The sequence below is a fragment of the Amphiura filiformis genome, chromosome 10 (assembly GCF_039555335.1).
Source record: "Amphiura filiformis chromosome 10, Afil_fr2py, whole genome shotgun sequence".
NCBI classification, from domain to species: domain Eukaryota; kingdom Metazoa; phylum Echinodermata; class Ophiuroidea; order Amphilepidida; family Amphiuridae; genus Amphiura; species Amphiura filiformis.
The window spans coordinates 23,218,795-23,245,296 of record NC_092637.1 but is presented as its reverse complement, the minus strand read 5'-3'; positions in this window follow the sequence as shown (position 1 = coordinate 23,245,296).

Below are 26,502 nucleotides of genomic sequence, written 5' to 3'. Positions count from 1 at the left end.
CTTGGACAAACATTAAAATTTGGTAGCGCTATAAAATGTGTCATAAAAACAAAACAGTGAATACTAAATCCTTATACCATATATAAAATGTTTTAAATTCTTAAAGGTTCAACTCGGTCCTTAAATAAAAATGGATTATTTTCTCTATTGCACTTTTTTGGACCCACCCTGTATGTATATGGTATAAGAGAAGCTTACATTGCATTAGGAACACAAATAACATGCAAATGAGGAAACAGTGGCGTGATTAGTGTTTATTTGAATGCCCCCACAGTTTACTTACCCGTCAAGTTAATTTGCATCCAAAATGACATCTCAACAGTTTTTATTTCTCCCGTTTGTATCACATGATCTTCATAATCATAGAAGCCTATTAAGACACCTGATGCCTTCGCGATATGAGCAGAATTGGGTCTTATTGAATCGTGAAATATTAAGAAAGGTTTGTTAGTTTTACCATCGGTCGCTGTAGAAAGTCCAAGTTTTAGCTGCTCAGACCCACGAAATCCCAGAAAATAAACGTTAATATATGTAAAAAACCCAGGTCCAGCAAAAACTGTCCATGTGCAGAGTCCTGATATGTGCTCAGAATATAAAGTTGGATAAAATGGAGAAGTAAGGTTTAATGTTTCTTCGACTTGGACGTACTTGCTGACAGGAATGTGTGTACAAACTTCCCAGATTTCTGAAATCAAAAATATAATTAAACGAGAATATAAAAAGGTGGCACAGAATAAGATTGAGAGGCCTAAAAGTTCAATTGGTGACTCTTTCAGCATGACCCAGCATGTTCTAAAGTTGAGTTTCCAGAATCACCGCACAAGTGAAAGTTTTTCCGTTCTGACACATTCCATGTAACGAGTTTAAACATTATTCAAAAACAGCGATAACTCTACTCGTTTTGCGAATTATCAAAGTATTATGCAGTGAATATGACATATGTAATGTTAAACAACACCAAAATCCGAAATACTTAATTTCACATTAAGATTCCTGACCTATTCATAGAATGTTAAAATGTGTGTGCTCCTCAGTTGCAATATTTTTACCCACTCGGTTTTTTTTTATGGACATTGGGGTTTACTATACTATACAATGCAGGCACTTACAATGAAATCATGTATCACAGCGCTTTACAAAAGAGAATAAAGAAGAAAACACCCCGGGGGGCTCATAATCATTGCACAGCCCCTAAACATGTCAATTATACATGAACCATACAACGGTGCACAAGAACATACCAGTGCAGTTGGTTTCATCTGACCCATCCATACAGAGTTGGTGTCCGTCGCAAATCTGAGACTCATCCAAGCAGCCATATCCATTAGCACAGTTGAATTCATCTACGACACACAATACTGCAAATGTGTGGGCATTAATGTGGGTCATTAAACGGCAATAAAAATGAGTAGAAACAAGTTTATTCATTATTTCTGAAATACCGTAAAATTCCGTCTACAAGCATATATATGCCTCAAACGAGGTTTTTTTGACACAAGAGACAAGAGGCAGACACTCTCAACAAAAACGTTATTTGGAGTTTCAACAACTATATTACTGATAAAGGCGGCTGTACAAACATGTATATTATTTTGTAAAACCAATCTATTGCAATGTTTTTGAGAAGGGTATTGGCCTTTCATATCGTTCGTTAAAAAAACCCTCGTTTAGAGGCGTATATGCTTCTAGACGGAATTCTACGGTAGTGCATTACACATTTAAAAGTAGCCGATCGTAGACATGTAACTAACGCTGGAAGATAACGCGATCAAGCGCGCTTCATCCAGTCAATATTTTACCCAATGTCTGCATTAATGACGACCCAGCAAGCACAAAACATTATAGGTTATATTTTGGATTTTTAGTTTTGGTAAAAAATGTTTTAATAACATTAAATGTCGGGTCAAGGTCAAGAAAACGTTTTAAAACGTTTTGTATGAAAACACGCCACAAAAATATGTTTTCAAAATGTTACTGTAAATTATTTTTTTCAAAAATATTTTGCTAAATATCTTGTCAACACTTAGAAAACATTATTAGAATATTTGTAGTAAGTTATCAAAAAAAACAGATTTTGAATGTTACGTAAACGTTTTATACCCTTTATATACACTTAATATAACCCTACATTTAAACATTTTCTGGCAACCTTTTCTAACTTTTTTGCGAATGATGTCGAAAATGTTTTGTGTTTGCTGGAGATGTATTCAGCGACTGCCTTAGACACATCAAGCACCTATTTCTGTATGCAAAACATTTGTGTATACGTCAGAGACTACCACTAATTTTTGCCCGAATTTATTGTTTATACTTTATAGGTTTAGAACTATTTTATTGTTCAACAACTTACAACTTAGGTACATGAACTCCAGGTACATTACTATAATTATAATATTTTTCAATTGTGCAGCACAACAGTTATATTAATAATGTGAGAATTAGCTTTAATTTTCTATATATTTCACATATCGATGCTAAAGATATTATACACTATCAGTAGCATTAAGGTTAAGCATACTTTGAGATTCACTGGTTATTAGATGAACTAAGAATCCATCGTCATTTTTTTGGTCATTTGTTTCCATGTTTAACCATGTTGTTTTCGTATCCAAAGTTAGTGATTTTGGTCGTACTTCGTAGCCTGTAATCTCCATCACCACTGACTCTGGTGTGGTGACATTACCCTTTCCTATCCTTAGGAAGTCATCGTTTATGCTCAAGTATATGAAAGTCATCACTAAGTAGTTTTCGGTGGAATATACAATCCAAACACAGTTCAAATCATTAGGATATTGATTCGGGTAAAATGGCGACGAAAGATTGGCGATCATTTCATTCTTAAGACAAGATGGTAAGTCTGAATCACAGAAATCTAACAAAATGTAAAATACAACATGTACAATAAAATGACAAGAACAACTGTCTGCCTTTTTAGACAGACAATGTAACCATGCGTCCGATTACCATGACCACAATTCCTGATTTACATGCTTAATGCTGGTTTTATACTTTCTGCCGCTTGCCGCTAAGCGGCGTGACGCTTCATCATGAAGCCACTCTGAAAGCCACTGTTGCCGCTCAGCACCGCTCCGAATTCGTATTTTGTTCTCATACGTCAGAGCGACACCGCTCCGAGTTGATTTGAATTCATCTCCCAGCGATGCTACGCTTGGGCAAAGCGGTGGAGTGATCGATATATCGGTTTGCCGCTGGTCACCGCTAGTGTTTCTGGCGCGAGAGGTATGAAATCAGCTTAAAGGTCCAATCAGTGATTTTCTAAAAAGTGATTAAATTATTGAGGACTTTTATTCTTGCCCAAGTGAGGCTGTTGGACTGTCCAATGTGATTGATATCGCAGTCAGTAACCGTGATAACAACCATAAAGAAAGCGGATGAGTTCATAGTCCACTCGATCGATAACGGGACAATAATGGAAGAAATTGTTTTTCGTCTCACACGGTGTAACCAAATGCTTTTTCCAATGGGCTATTCCATTTAAAATTCACACTCCCCCTGTGGAAGATTTTGGAAATATCTTCAACAAAGGGAGTATAATTTCAAATGGAGTTAACATAATAGCAGTTCCATTTGAAACTCACTCTCCCTCAGTGGAAGATTAAGGTTTAATTTTTCTCAGAGGGTGTATGGAATTCAGATGGAGTTGGCGAATGTGTTCATTCCATTTGAAATCCATACTCCCATGTTGCAGATATTTCCAAAATTTTCCACAGGGGGAGTGTGGATTTTAAATGGTATAGCCCAATACATTTATTATTAATAATATCGCAGTTCGAGGACCGGAAAGCTTTTTGATTCTCAACCCCCGATATTCTTTTCCAAACGGATATAAAGAGCTAAAGCAAATTGAGCTTACAGTGTATTTTAAGCTGTATTGCAAGTTAGTGAAGCGTTCAGGTTTTAACCATTCTTAAACAGTAGTAAACATTGCCTTCCCGGGTTTGCCCCGTGCACTCATAGATCACCTTACCACAAAAGTCTCCCTCATCAGAGATATGAATACATTGCCTGAATCCATCGCACATGAGATCAGCACTCATATAAGCAACGCCACTTAAACACTCGAAGGTACGTTGTGGTGGATGATCTACATCAGAATATAAATGTCATTACCATATTCAATAACCATAACATTATGATTTTTGTTATACAGGGTGTACCTGAAAAAGCGGGTCCAAACGAGTGTGGTTATATTTTAAAATGTGTTTTCAACCATTATTCAGTATTTATATATGTGAAAGTAATATTTGTTATTTATAAATAATTTTGTAGAACACCAGTGATCATTTGCTAAAACTCTTCTGAAAATGGTCATATTTCTGGTATTATAAGTTTCGTTAGGATGGGCTTTTCAGAAAAATAAAACACTCGTTCAATTTATAATTTTGTAGACTTACGCTCGTCTAGTTGTGGCACTATTTATGGCTCTTTATTTTGTGGCTACTTTTTATCAAAAATCAAATCATGATTCTTATGGGGACGCGATCATTTATTCTACAAATCATATACTTTGGAAACTTGCTTGATTTATTGTTGTTCATGAGTTATGCAGGTTTTACAAAAGTGTTGTTGTTTCAGCCCTCTTTTACAACATAACTCAGGAACCACAGGACCTGTGATATTTGAATTCATCTACACATTCTTGCACAATATGAAATGATCAATGCAATTTTTGCCAAAACTCACTACCATTCGTAGGATGCTGTGAACTACCAAATCGCAACAGTTGAATATAGTTGCTAGCTTTAACGCAAATCATCCGAGAATGTCAAGTTTTACATTAAATATTACGAAGGTGTAACGAGATTATTAAGTTTAATAGCTTAAAGTACTAACGGACCTGAAATCGAACCGTGACCGTTATTTTTTTTAAATTTTACACAGCATGTGCAATGCAAACAACATACACGTAACCTGCAACCATTTTTACATTCGAGGTCATATCTTTCAAACCGTTTGATGAAATGAACTCTGTTTTCCTGTAAGTAATACTTAATTATATACTCTCAATTACGACCCTTGATTGGTTAATAGCGCGTAACAGGAACGCCGATTAATGTAGTGCCGATCGGAGAAAAGGAATAGCAGTAAATGCCGAAAAATTACGTACTTTTACAAGGCAAAAAGCAACATTTTATAGGCATTGTTGACATGGTGCCTTCGCGAAAGAAAGTTTCCTACTATAAAGACCTAACTTTTGAGATGGTTTTTGTGTTTGAAGGTGCAAAATTAACAATAGGCGCCCGGTTATACCGCCGCGTTCAGCAAGTCATCATCACGACACTTGTAAACAAACCGTGCTCGAGTTTGATTGACAGATAACCTCAGACGCGATAAAATCTTTTTATCTCTGTGTTTGATAATAAAGACATGCGACCATGTTTATCTTTCACGTGACTAGCGGAAGAATGTTGAGTTGAGTGTTAAAGGAACACCGGGAAAGGAACGTCAAGGGGCCATCATCCATAAGGTATACAATAAGGTCAGCACAATAATGTTCCCCGCAGTTGATAAACTTCAAAATTTCCTGCCAAGAAATGTCTCAGCATGCTTGCCATGTCTCAAAAATATTTCCCCTTTGCACCTGCCAACATTTCTTTCCCGACCACTCTGTTTGCCCGGGGAAGTGGTAGATAAAATCTGCATAGCCCCTTAACTGATTAGCATTTTCATAGTATCGCAGTGTATCCTCTGTGCAGTTTTATGATTTTCTCACGAACCAACCACAACTAGTGGACAAACAATATAAATTACCTGCTCTGTATCTGATAATCGTAAAACTAAAGTTGTCGACAATGCTGTTCCAACATGAAATACATTGCCACATGATCCACATACTAGAACTACGCACTGTCATTTCCTTTGAAACGTGCTTATCAGATTGAAGTACAAAAATGCTAGTTTGATCAGTCGTTCTATCTCCCATGCCTGCAGTTAATGAGCTATGTTCCTTAAGAAATATGCGGGAGAGTTGAATTGAATAATAACCATCAGATGAAGACGTAAAATGCCAGTAACATTTCCACCAGTTGTTCTCTATTTGTAGACCAAAGCTACTAATATTGGCTGATTGACCGGGAACCATTTCAAATGATCTGTTACACATTTCTAAATGTTAGAAATTAAAAATAAACAAATAAATAAATAAATAAATAAATAAATCCAAGTAAGGTAAATCATCCACAGTAAAGTGCTCAACCAAGAAGGGAGCTGGAATACATTTAAAATAGACTTGGTGATTTATTAAAGCATTATTTACAATATTGTTTCATGCAAGCCAGCCGAAGCCGACCTACACTCGTCAGAATATGCTTATCACTGGAAACTGATTTCTATTTCTAGCGCGGAATGCTCACGCCGCGAAGTGGCGACGGCGAGCGCGAAGCGCGATCACCGAGCGTAATAAATAAATGAATAAATAAATAAATAAATAAATAAATAAATTAATTAATTAATTAATTAATTAATTAATTAATTAATTAATTAATTAATTAATTAATAAATAAATAAATAAATAAATATAATAAAATATAATGTATATCATCAACATGGAAGAGTGCTAAATACCGTATTTGGTAGAGCTGTGATACAAATTGATTACTTAAGTGCAATATCAGATATTTATTTAGTAGGGTTGGCCACTGTCAAAAAATTTTTTCTTGCTGAGGTGAAAGGACTTTGGTTGGAGGTTACAAAAATGCATTTCGAAAATTCAGCTGAAGTCCGTTGCCATGGCAACGGCCCGATTTGTGTTTTTTACAATTTTCGCCTATTTTGGAGCTAAAAAAGTGAAAATTGCCCTTAAAAAGACGCCTTGTTGCCTTAATATACAAGTTGGTATTTAAAAATAAATTGTATCATAAAAAAGCCCCATCCTTGTTCTATCTACAAACGAAGTTGTGTTTAGAGATTCGTTTTCTAAATATCGATTTCGGGCCTGGCAACACTGCAAGTTTTTCAAATTTGAAAAATGCCATTTTTTACCGATTTTGGCGATACGAAAAATTAACTTTCGCGCTCACCTAGGATTTTGTCGTTATGGTTATTGGTAGAACATACCTTGCCCCCAACATATATAATAAGAACAGCTTGGGGAAATTTATTTCTCTAAGGAAGGTGTTACCAGAAAAACATACATTTTGTAAAAACTCAAAATTCTCATAAAAAGAAAATGTGCTACATTTTGCCCTAGATTTAGCACATGTGATGTAATGAGTTGTATGTAGAGTCAGTTTATCATCATGGTCAACTATTCTGAATGTTTCGAAACAATAAATGAAGTTTAATTTTAATGCGGTGTTGCCAGATGCCCAAAATTATGAAAGCTACATTACGCAAAATAGCCCTAAGTTTTCATGTATGAATCTAGTCAATCCAGTCAAATCACAGTCTATTATTATAAATCATTTTATCATAATTTTCACCTGTTTTGAATGTTTGGAAACAAAAAAGTTCATCATACAGTGTTGCCAGATGCCAAAAAGTAGAAAAGGTACAATTCTGGTTTACCCTGTGCACCCTGTGTTTTTAATACCATTTTTGGTTTGCCGTGCGCACTCTATTTTCATAAACAGATAAAAGGACATTTTTTTCAATTTGCCCCGAATTTAGTACATGTGATGTAATGAATTGAATGTAGAGTCACATTATCACCATGGACAACTATTCTCTATGTTTCGAAACTTGCAGTGTTGCCAGATGCCTAAACTATGAAATATAGGACCAGTTTTTATGTATGATAAACAATTTCTTTGATGATGCATCTAAAATACAATTAAATTATAATAAATTATGATATGGCCCCTTAAACTATTTGTTTAAACTGAAACCCTGGAGACCGTTCACAAACACTTGTTAGGGGGGCTGATGCAAAAAGGGGGGAGGCTGAAAATATTTGACCCTCCTAAGCGGGGGCCTGACAAAAATGACCAGACATTTTCCTGGGAAAATTGAGTTATATGCTTTTCTATAGGGTTGACCCATAATTTTCATGTCAAAAGGGGGGGGGGGTGCACTAAAATTTTTGAGGTCTGTAAAGGGGGGCCCCGAAAAATTTTTGCGATGAAATTATTTTGCATCATGCCCCCCCCCCTTACAAGTGTTTGTGAACGGTCCCCTGTTTTTAGACGAACATTTGTATGTTGTTATAAGGAATTCAAAATTATTTTATCATCAAGGGACCCACATAGAGGAATACGACATCGATCGTGAGCCAATCTGCATTCTGTTGCCTGCAAAAGCCGAAGATCAGAATGAAATTCTGAAACAACCATGACCAGATATTTTTCTTAATTTCTTGGTAAACTTAAAACGTATTAAAAACGCCAAATTGCAGTCACAAAATTGATAATATTAGTAAATCACCAAAGCGAATGGTAACAAAGGTATGCGGAAACGAACTGCATTATCAATAACAAAGTATGTGCCCAATGATTTGTCTTTGGCATGTTGCTTTTTTTTAAATATCACCAAAAATGTTAAATTTTGGGAAAAACACCCCAAAATTGAGAACAAACACGAACCTTCCAAAAAATACATAATTATTCACACTCGGCGGCCCAGCCACTACCTGCTGCTGTGATTTGGGGTAACTCGTTGCTTCCCCTCTTCAGATACCTGTACTTCAAGTATACCCCACGCCTGTACATCAAGAATGTCTTGTTAAACTCAAACTTATGTTCTGGGAACACTTTTTGATCAAATACCTGGCCATATAATCATGAAATTGGAACACTGGTAAAGAGTGTATGTGTATTGAAAAGATTTGATTGGCCAATTTCTTTTCCAACTTTTCAGCAATATCTGAAATGAAAATGAAAATTGGCGATACTGAGGACTTATATTAAAGTAATGAAATTACAATTTTGTGTGTAAACATGTTTACTGGAAAGTTTATGTCAATGTTAAAGTGGTTAAGGGAACTGGAATGAGCGTTTTGAGCGTTTCGACAGCATTTTTTGTGGGACATGAGAGCACATCAGACATATCGAATTGCATTCTGAATACGAAGAATGTCTTTCTGATATCAAATAATTTTCATTTTATGAAATTCACGATATAATACAAATTTTATGATAAATACTCAAATTTGATATTTTTCACATTTTGGAGATATAACAGCCCTCGAAGTAAATTTTATAAATTGAATGATATTAGTCTTAAAGTGTATGTAGTGGGAGGAAAAGCCGACGATCAATTGAAAATGTTGACCTTTCATATTGAAGATAAGGATCGTTTGCCCAAAAAGACCGAATTTTTTTAGGTAAAAAAAAAAAAAAAATCCATATCTTCAATACGAAAGGTCAAAATTTTCAATTGATCGTCGGCTTTTCATCCCACCTACATACACTTTAGGTAGAAATCATCAGATTTATAAAGTTTACTTCGAGTACTGTTAAATATCAAAAATATCAATTTTAATGATTTGCCATAAAATGTGTATTATACATTGCAAATTTCAAAAATGAAAATTATTTGATATCAGAAGGCCATTCTTCGTATTCAGAATGCAATTCGATATGTCTGATGTGCTCTAATGTCCCACAATAAATACTGTCCAAACGTTCATACCCCTTCCTTAAGTAAAGTACAAGGTTTAAAAAGCTCTGAGATTGTATGGCATGTATGGTGTATTTTTTACAAAATCCTCTTTTGTCTTCTAGTATTTGGCATCTGGCAACACTATGTTAAACATTCACAACTGACAAACAGATAGGTTAACATGGTTAAAGGGGTCATATCGTAATTTATTATAAATTAATTGTATTTTAGATGCATCATCAAAGAAATTGTTTATCATACATATTAAAACTTGTCATATTTTTTTATAGTTTAGGCATCTGGCAACACTGCATTAAAATTAAAGTTTCGAAACATATAGAATAGTTGTCCATGATGATAATGTGACTCTACATACAATTCATTACATCACATGTACTAAATTCGGGGCAAATTAAAAAAAAAATGCTTATATGAAAATATGGTGCCCATCAGGGTTAACCAGAATTGTATGTATTGAAAATACAGGGTAAACAGGGTAAACCAGAATTTTACATATCTTTTCTACTTTTTGGCATCTGGCAACACTGTATGATGAACTTTTTTGTTTCCAAACATTCAGAACAGGTGAAATTATGATAAAATGATTTATAATAATAGACCGTGATTTAACTGGATTGACTAGATTCATACATGAAAACTTAGACCTATTTGGGCTATTTGGCGTAATGTAGCTTTCATAATTTTGGGCATCTGGCAACACGGCATTAAAATTAAACTTCATTTATTGTTTCGAAACATTCAGAGTAGTTGACCATGAGGATAAACTGACTCTACATACAACTCATTACATCACATGTGCTAAATCTAGGGCAAAATGCAGCAAATTTTCTTTTTATGAGAATTTTGAATTTTTACAAAATGTAAGTTTTTCTGGCAACACCTTCCTTAGAGAAATAAATTTCCCCAAAGCTGTTCTTATTAGATATGTTGGGGGCAAGGTATGTTCTACCAATAACCATAACGACAAAATCCTAGGTGAGCGCAAAAGTTATTTTTTCGTATCGCCAAAATCGGTAAAAAATGTCATTTTTCAAATTTGAAAAACTTGCAGTGTTGCCAGGTCCGAAATCGATATTTAAAAAACGAATCTCTAAACACAACTTCGTTTGTAGATAGAACAAGGATGGGGCTTTTTTATGATACAATTTATTGTTAAATATCAACTTGAAATTTAAGGCAACGAGGCGCCTATTTAAGGGCAATTTTCACTTTTTTATCTCCAAAATAGGCGAAAATTGTAAAAAACACAAATCGGGCCGTTGCCATGGCAACAGACTTCAGCTGAATTTTCGAAATGCATTTTTGTAACCTCCAACCAAAGTCCTTTCACCTCAGCAAGAAAAAATTTTTTGACCGTGGCCAACCCTACTAAATAAATATCTGATATTGCACTTACACTTATTTGCTAGAGCTGTGTTTCATGCATTACGGCGATCGTCAGGCAAAGGTCAGAATTGATCAGTAAGTGTAGGCACGGGTCAAAACCATCAAACCGTGCCAAGAAAAAGAAATAGCTTTATGTGTTTATCTCAGCAATCAGTTGCCTGACGATCGCCGTAATGCCTGAAACACAGTGTAGCAGCTCTAGCAAATAAGTGTATAGTAATCAATTTGTAAATAAATAAATATATAATAATAACTCTTCACACTAAGCATGTTCTTTAAATACATGGGTTTAAAATCATTATTATTTCGAGGGTGTTTGTTGAATTGGTACCATTGGGTAATTCAAGGTCAAAGTTTATACAGTGGTTCAAATTTCACAGTAATTCAATTTTGTAAAATTAACATTTCTCTGGTCAAAACAATACTAGCGTATTTTGATAGATCTGCGAGCAAAAAGTTCGGTCTATACAACATTTTCCAAATTTATTCCAAACGGCGTTCCAAAATTGCTTGATCCTCATGCTCAGCCTGCCAAAAATATGTGTCCCTTCCTTGCTCATGTTACTAAATGTGTTCTGAGGGACTATGACTATGACTATGAACGAATCTTGACTTTGGTTCAAGCTAAATGACTTTAAACCTACCTATTTAAATGAAGCATGTACGTAACCTACCATTTTCAGGAAGCATGTACGCAACACGATCCACACACACACATGTCCGTTATTGCTAATGTCATTTGAAACAATTGGTTACAATGGGCGACACGCGATGCTTCAGTATTTATGGTCTCCCCTCAGACGCGATAGCTATTTTTTACATAGGTTCGCATTTTTTTCTCAAATTGGGCCAGACTGACTGCTCTACATCCGCCACTGATCGGGAATGTTGTGGGTGGTGTGTGGGTGTGTGGGGTTTGTGGTTGGGGGTTGTTGAACACCATTCTGTATTCTTTTTCCAGGGCGGCACAAACCTATTTCCCTTGGGCCTTCTTGATACACCACTGTATAAAGGTAATGAAAAACATGCAGTATCTTACTACTGAAAACTGACTGATGCAATTCGCAGAAAAATTCAGATGGATCGACACTATTACATCCTATTCGTTGGAATTTCGATGAATAATGATAAAACTTGCGATAGACCAGGCAATTATCATCGGGCACTTCCAGTGAAATTTGTGAAGAGTTAGGTTGTGGGTTACCAGCAGTTGATTCTGATAGAAAAAAAAAGAAAGAAAAATGAAATGCATATAATACATCCATCTCCAACACGGAACAAATCACCAGACATGTTTTTGAGTTATATGCCTTTAAAGATGACATTCCCATAAAAAAATCAGATTTTGGAATTCTTAATTTCATGGTATTTGACTGTGGGACTAAGTGAAATTTCAAATACTTGAAAGCAGGTTTATTTAATCAATAATTAACATTTGAACAAAGAAATGGCCCATTACTCAGGATAACAATTTGGCAAAAATATCAAGGTATCATTTACAAAAGTATCCATATGTTGAAAAGTATTGATGCTATGTATATAATGTTGGTATCATTTTCAAGCTTATTGTCTCGTGCTTACAATTTTATTCAAATCATGAAATATCAAATATGCGACTTGTTACTGGTTTTGTCAGAACAGGTCACATATATTTCGTGATGCTTTTGATCCTGTTTCAGCATTACAAATTGTGTGTCCTCTGATTGAAAACCCGGGGCGGGGAAACTCGACTTTGGAAGTGACGGGGATGTGCAAATATTTTGACCCCCTCCCCCATGTACCTTCATCAAAGGACAAGGGAAATATATTAATTTAACGACAATAAAACTTGTATTCATCTGGAGTGAAATTGTACCCATGTCATTGAAAAGGGTGTGGAATTGTGGAAATGTTTTGTTATTTTATAAAACAACTCATAAGCATGTTTTATTTGTGCCAGTATTAATAAACCATCCATTAATGATTTGATCAGGTACTTGATATATTTTGATAAATCGTTCAATACTCCGGGTACAGGGCGGTTAGTCCGACACGCCGCTAGTCTAACACTCCGGTATTCCGACACGGCGCTAGTCCGAATCTGAAATGCACTGCTAAACCCCCCCCTTCAACGTGCCAAATACTTTTTAATTCCCTGTTCACACACCCAAACAAATTTATGACCCCTACATATTTTCCAGCCCCCCCCCCCACCGAGGTATTTCTGAACACTCCCTAAAGTAAACATGATTAACAGTAGTAAATATAACAAAAAAACCCGGCTGAAACATTGTCCTGGGACTCGGGTGTATCATGAATGGATATACAATTAAATAATTAGAGTGGGAAAGCAAAAGTAATAATTGTATTTGTATTTCTCACCCAATCCACATGTTGTCCATCGATTATTCTTCGGTCTATCAGGATAATAATATATTTTGGGGTTTGGTTTAGGTGAAAACGTTTTAATAACATTAAAATGTCGGATTATATAAATGTCATGAATTCGTTTTAAAACGTTTTGTATGAAAACACACTACAAAAATATTTTTAAAATGTTCTCGAAATGTCATTGTAAACTATTTTTGCTAACATTTTTGGCCAAATATTTTGTCAACACTTAAATAACATGTTAAAATATTTGCACCCAGCAAACACAGAAATGTTCTTAAAATGTTTTTTTTACAAAACGTTTTAATAACATTTGAATGTCGGGTTATATAAAGGTCGTGAAAACATTTTAAAAACGTTATTGGAAATATTTTGGGCAAACATTTTTTGCAAAATATTTTTTCAACACCAAAATAACATTCTGTTTAGAATGATTTGTTTTTGGAATGTTATTAAAACGTTTTTATGCCCTTCATATAACCCGACATTTAAATGTTTTCTGTAAAATATTTGTGTTTGCTGTGCAGTAAATTACCAACAAATGTTATTTAATGTTATGAAAACGTTTTATACCATTAATGTACCTTTATATAACCCGACATTTAAACGTTTTCTGACAACCTTTTTAATCTTTTGCGAATGATGTCGAAAACGTTTTGTGTTTGCTGGGTTAATACACTATTTTATCGAGTCATACCAGTTCCTTGATTTACATCTTCACATTCCACCCAGTTAAAAATGAATTCATCTATTTCGGAATATTTTCACGTTTTTTACCTTGGTTGCTAAGGAAAAAGCGTGATTCACGTCTTCTTTCCTAGATATTTCACGCTGTGATTCAGAAAATAACACAGGTCATTGTATTTCGATGACGGAAAGTTTATGAAACTTGCTGTGAATCACTGAAGTAAATCCGACAATAAAAGAACGTGAACTGATATAATTCACGTCTGGAAACACACCCTATTCAAGAACAATAAGGTAGCAGAACACTCAATAGGGTAGGAATCACACCGTGATAAAGCAGGAATCACGGTGTGAATCATGGGTTAAAAAATACGTCAATCAAATATAAAAGAATCAAGTCACCGCTTGTTTGCATTTGCAAAGTTTTCAAAAAAAACTTGTTGTTTGCTGCCATCTTATGCTTTATTTCAATGCTGGTATTGCAGTAACTTTAAAATATCTGATTGTATTTGATTGGTTTTTGTATGTTCAGTATACCTAATTGCAAGAGGCTCCGTGTTTTCTTTTTAGGCTACAGAAAAGAACTAACACAATCATAACCAGCGACATGTATGTTGAACATCGGATTTCAGCAACATGTACTTTATAGAATCTACAAGGCTAAAATGTGTAAGGAATCGTGGCTGCCTTAAAACGGCATTCCATGATCCACAGCCTCATCCCCCCACAGATTTTTATATCACTGGAAACCTCTGGCCACATAATGTGTACAAAAAATTTCTTGCAGATTAATTCGTTTAGCAAAGATATCGTGAAATTTGAATTTCGTGCTGGTATACCAGAACGAAATTACAACACATTGTCTATGGAGTAGTGTAATAGGCCTACACATAATCATGCATAACTCGCAAACGCAAAATCGCAATCAACTGAAATTTTGGGAATACGTTTTTGTCGTGCATATCTACTGAAAAAAATGTCATAAAAAAGGATGCTTGGATCACGAAATACTCCTTTAATACAGTAATGAATATTGAACTTAATGATCTATATCAGACGCGTCATTATCATTTGACAGAGTTGATAAGAAGCACAGTGTTGGTAATAGTAGGGCCTAGATCTTTTCATTACTAACAAAATGACCACAAATTTCCCTGTGAAAATTGAGTTTATATGCTTTTCTATGGGGTTGACCCATAATTTTCACGTCAAAAGGTGGGTCCTGAAATATTTGAGGTCTGTAAAGGGGGAGGGCGAAAAACTTTCTGGCATCAGCCCCCCCCCCCCTTGTGAAGTGTTTGTGAACGATCCCTAACTGGTCCCTTAACTATAGCGCAGCCTGATTGACTGGCACGTGAATCCCGGCAAAGGATAATAGATCAGGGAAACACGGTGTGATTTGTAACTAAAATCACGGTATAATCATTACTGAAAAACACTAATACTACATACGCAAATACCTATTGTTCATCCATCCACAAAATGAGACGAGAGAGGGAAATGTTTTCAGTCAAAAGAGAGCAGTTTTGAATCGATTCCGTGTTTACCATGGTCAAGTAAAGGAAGCAATAATACGTTGAAGAGGGACATTAATATAGGACCTGCTCTTGGGAGCGAAACGCTGAAAGGTGTTGGTGTGGGAGGTGTAAGCTTTTGAAATGCATACAATTTTACATGAGTTGTACCTTACATCGTGAATTATAAAATAATGAATTTTACCTTAATAGAAACAAATAAAATGGCTAAAATCTGAAAGAGAAAACATCGGACAGGCAGAAGCTCGCCATTTTCGACCAAAATTCACCCCGATCATGAGCTAAAATAGTGTAAAATACAAAAATTTATGCGTGCTACGTGCTTCCATTTTCTCACTAAAGCCCTTTTCACTCCGATCATGAGCCAAAATGGTGTTTTTAAGATGTACATGTTTGGGCGCTACGCGCACATAGTCCTTTTTTGGAAGCTTGAAGACTTGACATGCACAGTCTTTCTAAAATTTGGACAGTATTTTTTGAGGGATTTATGAGCGCATCAGACATATCGAATTGCATTCTGAATACGAAGAATGTCCTTCTGACACTGTTCTGATATCAAATAATTTCGATTTTTTGAAATTTGCAATGTAATACACATTTTATGGCAAATCATTAAAAATTGATATTTTTGGTATTTAACAATACTCGAAGCAAACTTTATAAATCTGATGATTTACACTTAAAGTGTATGTAAATGGGATGAAAAGCCGACGATCAATTGAAAATTTTGACCTTTCGTATTGAGAGATATGGATTTTTTACACAAAACACCAAAAAAAATAAGGTATTTTTGGGGAAAAATCCATATCTTCAATATGAAAGGTCAAAATTTTAAATTGATCGTCGGCTTTTCCTCCAAGCTACATACACTTTAAGAATATATCATTAGATTTATAAAATTTACTTCGATGACTATTATATAAATTATCAAAATGTGTAAAATATCAAATTTTAATAATTTGTCATAAAATTTGTATTATATCATGAATTTCAAAAAATGAAAATTATTTGATATCAGAAAGATATTCTTCGTATTCTATGCAATTCGATATGTCTGATGTGCTCTCATGTCCCACAAAAATACTGTCGAAACGCTTAAAACGCTTGTCTTGCAAAATCATCCATCCACGGGTACATTCGCAGGTTAATTTTGACAAAACTGGTAGCCGGAATTTCATCTCAGCTACATACACTTTAAGTACATCATTAGATTTATACAATTTACTTCGAAGACTCTTAAATTTCAAAATATTAATTTTTAACAATTTGCCATAAAATGTGAATACACAGTGTATTATATCGCAAATTTAAAAAAATCAAAATTATTTGATATCAGAACGCCACTCTTCGTATTCAAAATGCAATTCGATATGTCTGATGTGCTCTCTGGTCTCACAAACATAATGAAAACGTCGCTATACGAGCCCTTAACATTGTTATAAAATCTGAGGCCCGCTGTACACTTTGATATGGATAATTTATTTCCACCAGACTTATTCTACCTCACATGTTTTTCATCAACAAGTCCTATTCTACGTCGAATATTTGGAATCTGTATGGCACCTTATCATGCTTATTATGTAAACTGAAGAATTTAGTTTTCAACCGTGCTTGATCGAGCGGAATAATGACATGGTGTTATGGATACACCTATTGTATTATTAAGAGGGATAAAGAGACCTAGGGATTTGGTGATGATATAAGGTGCCTCAGTATATTTGTTCATTTATATCTGGGATTTATCTAAAAAGTTGAAAAATAACAGAACATGTTAATTCTTCATAATTTTGAAAATGTCCATAAACTACATATTGATGAGCTGCGACACACCATGGATACACCATGGTAGGTATTATGGATACACCAAGCAGAGCTTGACTTATGAATCAATCTCGCTTGGGTCAGAAGAGCTTAACGTAAAATTAAAGAAGAGCTACATTCCAGGTCTGGACTTTCTGTTGCGATTCAATTTTATTTCCGTGTCAAGAAAGTAGCAATATCAGGAAGGTATTGAAAAAATTAATTGAGAAATCATTACTAATTTGACTGCTCTGCGCCAATAACTCCAATGGTATAATCACGATGTAATAAACAAAACACACTAAATGTTTAGTAATTGCATTACTTACTTTGTAAACATGTTTAAAGGCCTCATGTGTTTTGAGTATAAACCTCAGCATTGCTCCAAACATAATATTAAAATCATTAAAACATGTTTCAAGTATTAAAACCTACGCTGTCGAAACTGCAAGTCAGTATAATTGATAGTCTCCCCACCAGTATATATTTTAGGGTGCAGATTTTGAAAATCGTGAGGGATATTTTTCCGAAAAGACCTAAAACTTTCAAGTCTTTTGGGAAATTGTATGTATATCTTCAATACCAAAGGTCAAAATTTTCATATTATGGACGGCTTTTCCTCCCAGCAACATACACTAAACTTATAAAAGTTTACTTCGAGGACTGTTTAATATCAGAAATATCCATTTTTAATAATTTGCCATTAAATTTGTATATCGCTAATTTCAAGAAAATCAAAATTATAAGTTGATAGGCCTACCTCGTATTCAGAATGCAATTTGGTGTATTCTCATGCCGCACAAAAATACTGTGCAAAGGTGATAGCTGAAGTACTTGACTTTTTCCATATTCTGAGACTCGTTTATTTCCAAACTGACACCAATACTGCAGTTAATCATTGTCTTCGAATAAAAAAAAAAGATTCCGTTTTGGTAACCAAAACTAGTGTCAAATATCGACAAATTGTGAATATCCAAACATTTTAGCCATGGCTGCAGCAATTATTTATTTATTTATTTAACAACATTTTACTCAAGTTAGACTATCTTTTGAATAAAGTGCTCAATCCCAAAAGGGAGAGCGTATAAAAATTCAAAGAACAGACCTTCCAGAATAGGTAGTCGTTACTCTGAGTTTCATGCCTAAAAAGGCAATCGTCAGACGACACGATGAAATGCTTTGGGTGGACTACCATCTCTTAGGAATGTGAAAGAATATACATTCCATGGTGTCAACACAGCCAAAGTCTATTCAGAGTCAGTCTGTCTATCGGAGATAGTCAGAAAGTGCTCAACCGCAAAGCAGGAGCGTATTAACAACATTTTACTCAAGTTAGACTATCTTTTGAATAAAGTGCTCAATCCCAAAAGGGAGAGCGTATAAAAATTCAAAGAACAGACCTTCCAGAATAGGTAGTCGTTACTCTGAGTTTCATGCCTAAAAGGCAATCGTCAGACGACACGATGAAATGCTTTGGGTGGACTACCATCTCTTAGGAATGTGAAAGAATATACATTCCATGGTGTCAACACAGCCAAAGTCTATTCAGAGTCAGTCTGTCTATCGGAGATAGTCAGAAAGTGCTCAACCGCAAAGCAGGAGCGTATTAACAACATTTTACTCAAGTTAGACTATCTTTTGAATAAAGTGCTCAATCCCAAAAGGGAGAGCGTATAAAAATTCAAAGAACAGACCTTCCAGAATAGGTAGTCGTTACTCCACTTGATTTTATGAGTGTCTTGAAGCTTTTGATTGCGCGTGCCTCTCTGATGTTATGCAGTTTTAAGGATTTAGTTTATAAGTTGGTTTTATACACAACGTTTAAATAAAATTTATACGCTCTCCCTTTTGGGATTGAGCACTTTATTCAAAAGATAGTCTAACTTGAGTAAAATGTTGTTAATACGCTCCTGCTTTGCGGTTGAGCACTTTCTGACTATCTCCGATAGACAGACTGACTCTGAATAGACTTTGGCTGTGTTGACACCATGGAATGTATATTCTTTCACATTCCTAAGAGATGGTAGTCCACCCAAAGCATTTCATCGTGTCGTCTGACGATTGCCTTTTTAGGCATGAAACTCAGAGTAACGACTACCTATTCTGGAAGGTCTGTTCTTTGAATTTTTATTTATTTATTTATTTATTTATTTATTTATTTATTTATTTATTTATTTATTTATTTATTTATTTATTTATTTAATTATTTAATTATTTATTTATTTATTTATTTTTCAATTTATTTATTTATTATAATTGCTTGATTGCTTGCTTCATTGATTGGTCGATTGATGATTGATTGATAGATTGACTGATTTATTGATTGACTGATTGAGTGATTGATTGAAGTTCAATAAGTAGATCATCATCACACGTATCATACCGAGTGAAGCGCAGAGCCTGTGCTTATTTCCCAATAAAAAGATGACAGGGTATGCTACCACGACAAAAGGGCATTGCCATATTTAAGTTTTCCTTAACTAAGTTTGGTCCGTGTTATTTCAATGGGAACCTAGGTGTCATTTGCACCAGAATTGCGAAAATTATTGTGGTGTGCGTTGCGGCAAGCTTGATTACACTAAGGCCAACAACATGTTGTATTGGCGTATTATACATAGGCTTAGGAACAGGGGGCTTGCGGGGGCTCAGCCCCCTCAATAATTTTGGTGCGGGGGCTGGAATACCTTTCAGTCCCCCCATAATCCCAGGTGAAGTTAAAAAAAATATGATAAAATAGTAGGAAAGTGGGTGTTTCCGAGAGGGGAAACACACCTCAGGGCAACCCCCATGGTGGCCCACCAAAATGTTTTCCGATCAGCCCCCCCATGTTAAAAATCTTCCTAAGCCAATGTTATATATTTTTTTTAAACGGGCCATTTGGGGGAGGCACGCCCTATCTGAAATGACCGGAATGTGCCATGCCATGCTAAAAGTAGGGTGCTTTCAGGTAAAATGTACATATGGACATATGAACTTCAACAAAAGGGGACCACATGGGGTAATAAATTGTAAAAGGAGGGTCACCAGGTACTTGTCAGTGGGTTGATGCACAATAAGTGACAACGAAAATATTAAACTATTAATATTTCCAGGTGTGGAAATACACTTGACTTAGTAATTACCAGGCAGGATGATCTCATAATGAAGAGATACATTATTGATAGACGTCATTTTCCCAAGGATCATTTCATGATCAATTGTGTCTTGGACCTTCCCAAACCATCGGCTGAAACAGTGACATACACTGTGCGTAATTATAAGCTTATTGATCATGATGATTTTTCTAATGATCTTAATTCAAAGATGTGTCATATCGCCAATCAAGAATATGACAATGTTAATGCTTTGCTTGCTGATTACAACAAGGCATGTTCTGAAGTCCTTGACTGTCATGCCCCTCCCTCCACAAAATCAAGGAGGATTAGACATCGTCCTGCCTGGTATGATGAGTCTGTAGATAATGCCCGAAGAGAGCGTCGTCGCAGTGAGAGAAAATGGCGAAAATCAAGATCTGAGGCCAACCGCGAAGAATATCTTGTATCAAAACAGGGCGTTAACAATGCAATACGCGCAGCAAAAACTGTTCACTATTCAGACTAGTTTGCCCCGCAGGGCTACAAAGAACCGCTAACCGCGAAATATGAAAATCCAACTAGTTTGCCCCTCGGAGCTTCAAAAAACCACTCACCCCGAAATATGGATATCCAACTAGTTTCCCCCGCAGGGCTACAAAGCACCATTAACCGCGAAATATGGATATCCAACTAGTTCACCTCGCATGGCTACAAAGAACCACTTAGCGCGTAATATTTTTACCTCAAAAAAGAATTAATATCTACCAAAAACGTTTCAAAACGTAAAAAGCGGCCAAAGTTTAAAAATCTTTCCTGTGTGGCTTTTCACCCTTTTTTAAACTTGGTCCCATTTATGAAAGTTTCTAAAGACCCATACGAAGTCATCTATAGGCTACTTGTTGGTTTTCTTAGTTGTCAGTGTTTATTTTGTAGAGCAAATGAATTAATGTTCGTGCGTAATTGAAGTTTTTTCCGAATAGACGTTATAATGTATTTTGTAGCAAATACTCACTTTGTTTAATTCTTCATCGTCATGTGCGATTCTGCGCCTTATGTACAGATGTAGGGCCTATATGTAGCAGGTTGACACACAGTCAATTTGCTAAGTATATATAATACTCTACTACTCTTTATGATCACGCAATATAATAAAACATAAACCTTGAAATGTTTTTGATAATGGTTGCATGTAAAAATTAGGACTCATTCTTCATGTTATTACTACTTTACTAAATGGGACCAAGTTTAAAAAAGGGTGAAAAGCCACACAGGAAAGATTTTTTAAACTTTGGCCGCTTTTTACGTTTTGAAACGTTTTTTGGTAGATAGTGTAGGCGTATATATTGTTGCGTCTTCGCCAGCAATTATGGGCGTCGACTTCGTAACATTTTGCCATCGATTTGCTGTCATCCATACCTGAAACCTTTATATTATTTTTTATTGTATATAGTACTCTCTAAATGTGAAAGAGCGAAAAATCACTAAAAAAAAAAACCCATCTGAGTGACAACTCTTTTAGAATGAAGCTCACTCTCAAGAAAGAGTGAAAACATTCACTCCGGAAAAGAGTGAATCAGAAAAGAGCATTTATTAATTTATTTATTCATTTAGGCCTATTTTATATACAAGAATATCACATTAGTTCATAACAGCTACTATGTGCTTTAAATTGTTTAAATTGAGGCTAGGCCCCAGGTTAGGGTAGGGCCCGGTCTAGGAATATTGAACTGGTCTAAAGCTTAAGCACATACACAATGTGTCGAACTTCAGTGTGGGATGAATGATGAAAAACTATGGATTTAGTGAAGCTAATAGTCAAACTGTTCAATGGTGCGTACACTTAGGTGTAGGACATAACACTTGGCAAATGCCATGTTTACGGTCACAGTCTGGAGAAGCGTGATGCGGCGTAACCTACATAAGCTTACATATATATGCGTACATGTAAACCGGCCGGCCGGTAACAAACTGCTCACATATGACTTAAGCTTACTGCCACCGTTGTCTCCAGACTAAGTGTATACTTGCTACGAGTTATGACCTACACATAAATGTAATCACTATTGAATATGCTGTCTATTTCTTCATCAAATCCGCTTTCTTTTCGCCATTCATTCACACACTGTTCGCCATTTTGTTACACAAGTTAAACAAACATCGGCCGATTTTCGGCACCTCTGATTGGCTGACAGTTCACTCCAAGGAAGAGTGAGATTTTGCGCCACTTTTGAGCAAGTGAGGCTCACTCGAAATCGCGAGTGAAATTATGTGCGCTGTTTTCACTCTTTTAGAGCTAAACCCACTCTTTTAGAGCTAACTTAAATTCACTCTGAAATTCAGAGTGGTTTTTCACTCTTTTACATTTAGAGAGTATATACTTCAGTTTAATCAATTTGAGCAATTTGTTGATCAGTCGATATAATTCGGCAAATAATGTATTATCAAGTAAAAATTCCGTCATTCATCAACGCGTTGTTATAATCTGTTGCGAGAAATGCACCGGCTTAGGCCCTGGACACACCGACGAGTAATCGGCGAGATTGAGCACCGGGTCCTAAAGGGTAAAGCGTAACCCTCTTTTTCTTAATTAATAACACAATAACTCATTTAAATATGAATGCGGCACATGCTATTTAAGAACTGTCTCATCCATGTGCCGATGTTACCTTGTCAAATCTTTATAAATTGTGTTGTTTTCCTCTTTGAATACAGTACTCGATTTGGCATTTGTCGTTGACAGTTCAGCTAGCGTCAGTGACTATCCAGACTACACTGAAACTAAACGTTTTCTAATTCGGATTGCCAGTGAGCTCGATGTTGGCCTCGATAAAACTAGGATTGGTCTAATTGTGTTTTCCGACAAACAAAATACCAAAATTGTGTTTGGCTTTGATGAAAAAAAAGATAACAACGCCGTGAACAAAGCAATTGCTGACATGAAGTGAGTGCAATGTTAATCATCATTGTTAAATTGAACGCTTGCAATACTACCTGACCTTCCACGATAGGCATACAATGCATGTAAATTAAATATATGTTACTCATTGACACGCACATGTCCCAGTAAATTTAGAGATGAAACATATTTGATGTAAATGGCATATGAGAAAATCAAACCGCTGCACCCATTTGACCCATTATTATGTTGTGATGAATCCAAGTGTGTGAAAATATTGGATCGAAAACCATAATAATGATAATTGGATGCTTTACGCCCAACATTTATTGGTCTCGCTATGAGTTTTAAAATAACCCACCCACCCCACACACGCAGGACTTCAGTTAATAAGGAAAATGGGCCCCTGTAGGATTACATGCACCAAAGTATAAAAAAAGGTCCTCCGTAGGGCTACTTTCATCTAACACCCAACCCATGCACGTAGGACTACTCAGTAAATAATAATAAGAATAACAAAAGAAAACTACATCCACCCACCGAGTTTGAGCCCCGTACGAACTACGACGGCCTCATATTGACATTAGCAGTCACATACAAATAGACAAATTATATCTACAGAGAATATCGTATATAGATAAAGAAACACATTTCACATTGATTCACATTCACACTAATTACTAGCGTACACCCATAGAGTTACACCCAATCCTTTGTTTGCCCTTTTCCTTTTTAAAGGAATTTTTAATTACCGGAGGATTTCAGCATGCGCAGTATATTGGCTCCGATTGGCCCTTGCAACAAGGTCGTGGATATTACAGTAAGCAAAGCAGTCAGGACTTGTGATGCAAACGAAATTGGATACCCCGCTATATGCCCCGCGGCCTCTTGGTAGCATATGGTTTCTGCTGAATGTTATTGATTTAACAGGGGCACTAATCCTGCTGCTGACAGATTTACTTAATGGTATACCGAGGTAGCTCGGTATTCGACGCTCCAAAAAGCTTAGACAACACCTTGTAATGTATACGTCACTATGGAAAACAAACAAAACGCAATACCCTAACCTAACGTTAACCGTACGCCACCTAGGTCGCCGTGTAATCCCTATGGCGTTACTTTTCGTCGTTCGTATTCCATAGTGGCGTATAGGTCCGATACGTGTACGCCACTATGACATACGATGTTTTTCATTTTTGCCGATATTTCATAATTATAAAATGTGTATAAAAAGTGGCGTATGGTCGATACGCCACTATGGAATACAAAAAATGTCACTTTGTAACTATACGCCACATTTAATTAATTAATTACTAATTAATTAGCTAATTATGACTGATGAGACTTAGAAAAATGAAAGAGAACATCATTAAAAACATATGTGCCAATTTTCAAAAAATGACCACAAATCACTATACGCCACTATGGAATACAGCCGACGAATTGGTAGTGAATACTGTTACCAAACTTATGCCATGATGAAATATAATAATTTTTGAAGATAAAATGTGCTGAACTTAAAATTTTGAACAATGTTTATGACTGCCGCTATTCAATTGAAATAATGCACTTATTGTTCATCTCCTCTATGAAGATATTTTCCATGGCAGCCATCTATCATGTTTGAGGTACCACCAAAAAAGCCATGGGTTTTGACGTCTTATATTGTTATATAAAACCGTGACACTCGAAAGGCCATATCTCTGGAATGAAACGTCCGATTACGATTATTTAAACGCCAAAATGTTTCTTTCATCAATTTCCAGCCAATAAGTGATTAAATGGGATACCAAACTATTAACAATATTTTCTTAAAAATTACTATTACTTGGTATGATAATTTATCTTACCATGTTGACTTATATTGATTGTTAAGGCAAATTTCGCGGTTTGTGGTTCTTTGTAGCCCTAGTTGGAAATTATTATGCCAAGTCAATTTAGCAACAAATTAATGTCTACATAGCAAGATATTTTGTAACGTCCAGTTGACTTAACAAACAATATAAGTCAACATGCTAAGATAAATTATCATACCAAGGAATAGTAATTTTTGACACTGTATAATTTAAATTATTGAAAAGCATCCTCGGGATGTAGAGGAGGGGGCGACCCCAAATTAAAGGGAAAATTAAATCTCAAAAGACCGCAGACAACCGCCGCTCTATAAAGAACCACGTACATTTTAGTTATAGGTCTAGCTACATATACTCGTTTTTTTTATTGTCATAAATCAAGGATAATATTATGCAAACTTATATTTTTCGCTTTATTCGTCTTATGGAGTACTTCGTAACCGGATGACTTCTCAAGCTTGGAGCTTCTCGGCTTCATTCATAAAAAGAAAGGAAATCTACCAAAAAGTTTAAAAAGCCCCACCTCGGCTCACTTTTTGAAACTTGGTCCCATTTTGAACATCAACAGCAAAATCGGCGTTTTCATTTATTTTTTTTAAAACAAAATACAGCGTTACCAACAAGTTATAACGTTTTAATAATAGCATGACTGGCATTATATGCCTACTTGTTATTCATTTCATTCGATCATTAATCATGAAATTAATATTTTAAAACAAAACATAGGATGTTGGCTTACAATACAAGAGCAAGATTATAACCTTTCTGATCTTACAAATTAACATCACATCGGTACATTAAAGACACATAACACATCTGGAAATGTTTGAAATTGATAATATTATGATAAAGTTTAAATTAGTTCCAGGAAATCAGTACGTTTTACAAATGGGACCAAGTTTCAAAAAGTGAGCCGAGGTGGGGCTTTTTAAACTTGCTGCTTTCTTTACGTTGTCAACGTTTTTTGGTAGATTAAATCATACAGCAGGCAACAAGAGTGTTTGTAAAGTAAAGCAAGTAAATAATTATAATCAATACATTACAGAACATAACAATACATAATAATGTATTATGTACTGTATTGTGTTTATATATTTTTCCGAGTACTCAAAGATGTGTAGAGATGAATAACATATTATCTTTTACGCGTAAGTTTAATTTCATAAATGAATTCAAAGTTAGCAGGTCTTTACGGCTATAAGTTGTAAGATTGAAAATACATTTGATCTAGTTTTTTTTTATTATTTGCATTTAACCGTATTTACCATGTACGCATTTCATTTTACATGGCTTTAATACGCCAGAGGCGACCCTGATGTTAT